The following is a 7,500-nucleotide window of genomic DNA, read 5'->3' on the forward strand; positions in this document are numbered from 1 at the left end:
AGAATTTTCTTCACTACTCTTCTTCTTCATAGTTAATACGTAGACTTTGTTATTGTTCGTGACGTCACGGTTGGGAAAAATGTGAGTAATGTCTCTTTCTTAAGCGAGTGTCCCAAGATTAATACTTTTGTGTTGTTTGTATACATTATTCTACCGTAAGTATTTAGGTACAGTATTTTAAATCTCTTAATTACAACTCAAGTCTGCTAGTCTAGGAGGTATGGTTGTCCACACACGTAAGCCCGACTTGCTAAATTACCTTTTAGTTTCATTTTTATTCTGTATGCCAATTGTTTAGAATTAGGATTATCTTTGCCCCCTGGAGTTGCAAGATTTCTCCTTGTATTCTAAATAAGTGTGTTGCTTGAAATTCACAAGGCACAAGATTTTTGAGCCTGTCCTAAATGAGAGTTGGCATCTCAAGACTGTAGACCTACGCACCAAGATATGCTTTTTTTTTTGGGAAGGAAGGAGGACGCAGCTGACCTGAACTCGACCTCACAAACATACAGGCCACGGTACGAAACGGAGCTGCCCAGTTAGGCTCCAATGTCAACCTCGTGCTCCCACTCTCCATCACTAGCCTGTCCCCTTACACAATAACTAGCCAAGAATACGTCGTAGAAGAGGTCAAGCAAATGACCAGTGTTAGTGCATAGCTGCTAATTCTACAGCACGTCGGTTCCAGTCTTGGGGGCTAGTTGGAGAGCTTGGAGGGGGCCGTTGACTCTGCAAATTAAGTACTGTAGGCCTAGTGAGCAAACTGAAGACCGCCACATTTAGGACACGGGCGCCCACAACATATAAAAATCTTGTGAGTTTAACTAATGGCCATTCCCCCTTTAGATAAGTTTCAATTTCTCATAAGTTAAGTTTAGGTATTATTTTGGCATTACATCTTTCGGGCTGCGTGCATGGAAATTAATGTATTCATATTTTTTTTGATCTTGGTAATTGCTTGAGGTCACTGACCACATGTTGGGACCTCACAGCATCCTACCGCACAAATTGTTGATCAGAATGTTTTGACTTATTTATTCTGTTTGAGGTTTAATCCACGTGTTAATTCCGTTTAACGTTTTCAAGTTTTGTTGTAAATTCACTTATTCATTTTATCACATGTAAACTTATAATTGAGTTACTGATATTTTTTTCCAATTTTTAATTTGTTGTGTTAAAATCATCGAGTTATTTCCATTCCTTTTTCTGTAATAAATCATTTGGAATAGATTACACATTTTGGTATCTTTAACCACATTATATGAATTTAGCTAATTTATACTATTTGACGGGTCAGAAGTACCCAAGGTGTTGAGAGTAACCTACTCTAAACAGGTAAGTTGGTATCAGCGAGTGTACGCTCTTTAACTTAGTGCTTTGAAGGTGAAGATCCCCATTTAACTTTACTTTATACTCCACTGTTCCCCCCTTTTTTATTGTCTCTAGTTGCATTAACGTAAGTTACCTGTACAGCATCTCACTGGGGTCACTGGGACGGAATCGAAACAGAGCCTTAGAGTGAGATGACTCTAGCCCTGACAAAGCTAGAGTAGGCCATAAATTATTTCAAAATTGTGTGGAGTTCTCCGGCCTCTGGACAGTAAAATTGCCTCCTTTTGTATTTAAGAGTGACGGTCAGTGAACTATGGCAGTAAAGTATTAGCAGGGCGTTTGTGTCCCGAGAGTAAGTGCTCATTATCCTCCCCTGTTGAGCTTTGGGTAATTGCCGTAGGGAGACTTTCCTGGACTAAGTTCCCACTCAACCATTCACATAAAAATTCTCCACAATTATTATTATTATTATTATTATTATTATTATTATTATTATTAGATAAGCTACAGCCCTAGTTTGAAAAAAATGGATAGCATTTTCTGTTTTGTCAACAAATTTATGTATATCTGAACAGTCCTTTGGCTACTGATTGGATCTATTAAAATAACAATTTGATGATAAAAACACCTATTTATTACCTAATTTGAGTTTTCAGGAGGAACTTTTTACACCCTTAATACAAGACGAATTACCAAACAGATGAACAACTGTTTTGGGATTGGCCTAAGCTTGTCATCAACCAGCTATTTAGCTTTTACGTACGAACCACAGACCATGTTTCGTTGGTCTATATATGAACTATGGAAAAATGCTAATATCAAGGTATGGTAATCGTATGCCCTTAATACTCAACAGCTTATGGTAATACTTGCTTTTAATGTCCCTTTGTCATCATTCAAGCAAGCGTTTAGACAAAAAAATAAAAAAAAAATCCTTTGACGACCGTGATATGAAAGCAAAAAGAAAAAAAAAATGCATAAACCAGCGGTCTGGTTCTATGCCCTGGTTTGTATGTAGGCCTACTTGTTATGGTTTGAACAGCTTTGCACATCTTTGGTTCTTATTTCACTCTTGAACTCTGTTGATTATCAACCCTTATCATCTTATTACATCTTTTTGTATTAATTGACTATATATTTTTCGCGGGGAATTAACAATTCCCGCTCTCATTCTTTGACATCCGGCTTTACCATTTAGTTTTAAGTGATTTATCTTTCCCCACTCTAAACGTTTACATTTTACATTTTGATGTCTTTCATATACAATTACATGTGTGGTGAATCTTTCAACTTAACGTTGATGAGCAAAATAAAAGGAGTGAATACGCATGCGTAGTACGCCCATGATTTTCCACGATACATTTTTTATTGTATTTATTTACATATTTTGAAAAAAATGGGTTCAGCGGAAAATACTCTCATTGTTGACATAATCTACATATGAATGAAATTAAAATCTGGACAATAATATTGAGTAACGTAAACAATCCACGTATGTAAGAAACCTCATTAAATTCTGCCTGGCAGAGTAAGGATAATATCGTCTAGTTGTAATGCTTCTCATTTCCTCAAATTGCGATGGTTCAATGCACCTTTCGGTTTGGAGAAGCAGCGCCATATGCTTGTCAGACATCGTGTTATTGACGCTTTCGAAGTAGTAATGATCTTGTATTTTTTATATAATGCAAAATTTACTTTTTCAAATAAAAAGGAATGGGGCATTGAATGAACCAGAAAAATTATATTCAAATTGACGTTTAGTTCGCATTTGTGTACGAATTAACATTTTCTAGCTTGATCAATTCAATGGGCTATTTGTGCGTGTGGACGTTTTGTAAAACAACTATTAAGTATCATTACGCAACCTTACTATTTTACAAAGATATAATGGCTTTGTAAGCCACAATGAGTTTTATTTCCTGGTGACTGGGTAATGTCTAAAACAACAATGCCCAATGATGGTTTGGCTACAAAAGAAGCTTTGTCATATTGACTCCTTGATCAAACTTGGAACTTCACAAACAGGACAATGCCCTAGAGACTGACCATATTACATGTGATCAGTGCCCAAGCCCCCTCTCCACCCAAGCTAGGACCAAGGAGGACCAGGCAATGGCTGCCGATGACTCAGCAGATAGACCTGTAGGCTCTCCCAACCCCTTATACTTAAGTCACAAGGATGGTGAGATTACAGCGACCAAAGAAACTATTGAGTTTGAGCGGGACACAAACCACCAGGCCACCACAACCGGATACTTCAGGGAACATTAACCTACAGGACCTTTAGTAATTCATTTGACCGTAAGTCTTCAGTTTTCTCTTGAAAACTTTAATATTCTCAATCTTTCGGATGTCTGGTGGGAGATTGTTGTTTATATCTTTGGCCGCATACTTGAAAGCTTTAGAACCTACAGTAAACAAGTGAACACATAGCTTGGTTCCAATAATTTGAAAGCATCCGTAACTATTCTCGTGTCAACACGATTTGTTGGCTGCACAATATGTAGCGATATTTTGGACAAGTTCTGACAACTTGATGGGTTGTTGTACATATTCTAAACTAAATTCTTGCTCTTATGGGCAGCCACTGTAAATCAATTAGTATAGGGTCGATTTTCACGACCTAGTTTCTTTTTTTTTTTTAGCTGAAAATTGTGTGGACCTTATAACCATTAGACTATTTTCCTTAGTTTCACCAGCATAAGTTATTTTCTCATTTGTTGGAGAGGTGTCAACTTTTGTAATCTTAATTGAATCAAATCTCTTTGCTAGATTGTAAACTATCTCTATAAGGTTATTTACTTTTAAGAAAAATATTCTAGCTCTCCTACATTGCTAGGTGGTAGGCTTATATCTTAGCAGTCTATGTTTGTCAACGGTTATGTAAGCGGATGAGCATTGAGCAACCTGATGGGGTTAGATAGGCACTGCGCATCACAAGGGACTGACCATCCTTTAATGAATCTAGTCAATGAATCCTCTATGGATTTAGCGTCAATGGAACGAGTTAACTGAGCTCCACAAGGCACTAGAAGAGTTGGAAGACCAAGGCATACAATGTTGAGGGCTATGATGCGTGAAGTAGGAGATGATGAATGGAGAAGTATTGATTTAAAAGCTCAAGATAGAGATGGCTGTCGAAATATAACCGAGGCCCTTTGTTTCAATAGGTGTAGGAGGAGATGATGATAGGCTAATCATAATTTTGGCTCTCCAATTCAACGATTCGGACATGTCGCTGTTCAAGCTCTATTCTCATTTCAGTAATCATCACACTTTTTTTTTTTCTTGTGATAAGAAACATCACAATTGCATCTTATCATGCCTTTATTATTTCCTGAATTACACTTGGGCCAAACGATTGTTCCCTTTATGGGGTGGTTTTAATTGCACTTGTATTTTCTTTATTAGAGCAGCACTTATTTCACTAAGAAAACGAAAGAGAGAGAGAGAGAGAGAGAGAGAGAGAGAGAGAGAGAGAGAGAGGAGAGAGAGAGAGAGAGAGAGAGAGAGAGAGAGAGAATAACGTCTGCACTTCATCGAGTAAAAAGCACTTATCATTTGGAGTTTGGAAATTGTCATATTACTTTTTGAGCTAACTACTTTAACGAAACGACTGTTTTGTGATAAACTAATTATAATGTTCTGTTTATTATTTGTAAAATGTATAGTATACTCTAAAAGTAGTCAAGTTAAATAATAAATAAGAGGTTTTACCCAAGATGGTCTTACCAAAGATGGTTTTGCCATATCTTGTTATTCATAAAATATAAATCTTAAAATAAAATTCCCAGTCAATTATATTCAACGTTTTATCCCCATTATAACACCAAAACACTTAAAGGAGTTTTAGATACGTTTACAACATTAGAATTCATCAACGGGAATAATTTAAGAACAGAAAACGATGCCGCACTTTAATGGGTAGAATCTTACGGACTGCGCTAGTGCAAGAGAAAAAAATAATAAAAATAGTGCAAGAGCCCGTGCCTTTCTATAAGTAAGGAAGGGTTGCAGGTTGGCCTTTTTTCAGGCCAAAAACCTCAAATTTGGCCTTTTAGAAATGAGTTGGCCTTAAGTAATATCATAAATAAGGTGGGCCTTAAATACTATATTTTTGGCCTTTTCTGATAATGTGTTAGCCTTTTAAAGGTGTAGTTGATTAAAAGTTGGCCTTTTCTCACTTAGAAAATCTGGCAAGACTGATGTAAGGCGTTCTTAAACGAACGAACGAACAAACATGGATAGAACAATGATGCGATAAGATATGATGATGATTTCATTACATAAGAACCTACGGAGAAAACACTAACAATCACCAATAGCATTTGAAAATTATTTCACCAATCAAAAGGTCAGGATTTTTTTTTTTTTTACCAAAGGTAAGTTCGTGAGGTTCATATTTGTCTGTTATTTTTATAATTCATTTTGTTTAGAGACAGAAGCGAGCTTATTTACTTAAATATAAAAATGTTTAACAACTGGATAAGATCCAAGAAAGTAGACTGAGGTGGTAGGGTCGTGTCATGAGAAGGGATGAACAGTATATTGGGAAGAGAGTGATGAAAAGGGAGGTACAGGGAACGAGAAGGAGAGGGAGACCAAAGCGAAGGTGGATGGACTGTATCAAGGATGACCTTCTATCAAAGGGATTAACCGGTAATGAGGTGTGGGACAGAGGTAGATGGAGAACGCTGGCCAGAAACATCGACCCCACATAAAAGTGGGAAAAGATGCAGACAAAGAAGAAGTATCCTATGACAGAAAAAAACATTGTTTTGATACAAATCTTGTGACCACAAATGGAACAGTCATTAGAATGCCGGCAGTTTATGGCAGGAGAACATATCCTTACTTTCAAATCAAATAATCTCCTTTTTGTTAGTTATTAGTAAATATTAACTACGCTGTATCTCCAACAATATCGAAAAAGAATAACTTATTCTCTGTTCATCATACTCATTATTTTTTTCTATTGTTCGTTGGTTTCTATGATGTTATATAGGATCAATTTGTTTTAACAGGACTTATTATCTTTCTTTTTCCAAACAAAATTATTTATTCAGTTCTTCTTCTTTTTTTTTTTGTCTGCATCTTTTCCCACTTTTATGTGGGGTCGATGTTTCTGGCCAGCTTTCTCCATCTACCTCTGTCCCACACTTCATCACCGGTTAATCCCTTTGATCGAAGGTCATCCTTGATACAGTCCATCCACCTTCGCTTTGGTCTCCCTCTCCTTCTCGTTCCCTGTACCTCCATTTCCATCACTCTCTTCCCAATATACTGTTCATCTCTTCTCATGACATGACCATACCACCTCAGTCTACTTTCTTAGATCTTATCTTCTCATGGCATGACCATACCACCTCAGTCTACTTTCTTGGATCTTATCTGATAGTTCTCTAACTCCTGTGGTACCCTTAATAACTAATTTTGTTTGGAAAAAGAAAGGTAATAAGTCTTGTTAAAACAAAATTAGTTATTCAGTTCATTTGGATATATAGACTGAATTGGCTGTGGAAATCACGAGAGCTAACACGCGATGATTAGATTGGCTTTACGCATTTATTATTATTATTATTATTATTACTAGCCAAGCTACAACCCTAGTTGGAAAAGCAAGTTGCTATAAGCCCAAGGGCTCCAACAGGGAAGAAATGCCCAGTGAGGAAAGGAAAGCCCGGTGCCGTGGGCTGGGAGGCCATTCGATTTTCAGATGCAGCAAGATGGAAGAAAGGAAGTGGGAACGGAGATATAGTAAAAGATTAAAAAGTGGGTGCAGGAAATATCTTTCAAGTGATGCCTACAGTGCACCGCTTAAGGTGAATTTAGGCCCTAACCTCTTACGGGACATTTAATATATAGATTTTACTATTCATAAAGAATCATATAACTTTCTTTTGGGTAAAATTCGAAAGGCATGTGGTTAGAACATATACAATAATGATATAATGTGAAAGAAAAACATTATAGTCAATTTTTTTAGCGAGGCAGCTTTGCACCGACTCGCAGGGGTGCCCTTTTAGCTCGGAAAAGTTTCCTGATCGCTAATTGGTTGGACAAGATAATTCTAACCAATCAGAGAGCAGGAAACTTTTTCCGTGATAAAAAGGCACCGCTGCGAGTCGGTGCAGATGCGCCTCATTAAGAGAAATTGACTATAGTTTT

The sequence above is a fragment of the Palaemon carinicauda genome, chromosome 13 (genome assembly GCF_036898095.1).
Source record: "Palaemon carinicauda isolate YSFRI2023 chromosome 13, ASM3689809v2, whole genome shotgun sequence".
NCBI classification, from domain to species: domain Eukaryota; kingdom Metazoa; phylum Arthropoda; class Malacostraca; order Decapoda; family Palaemonidae; genus Palaemon; species Palaemon carinicauda.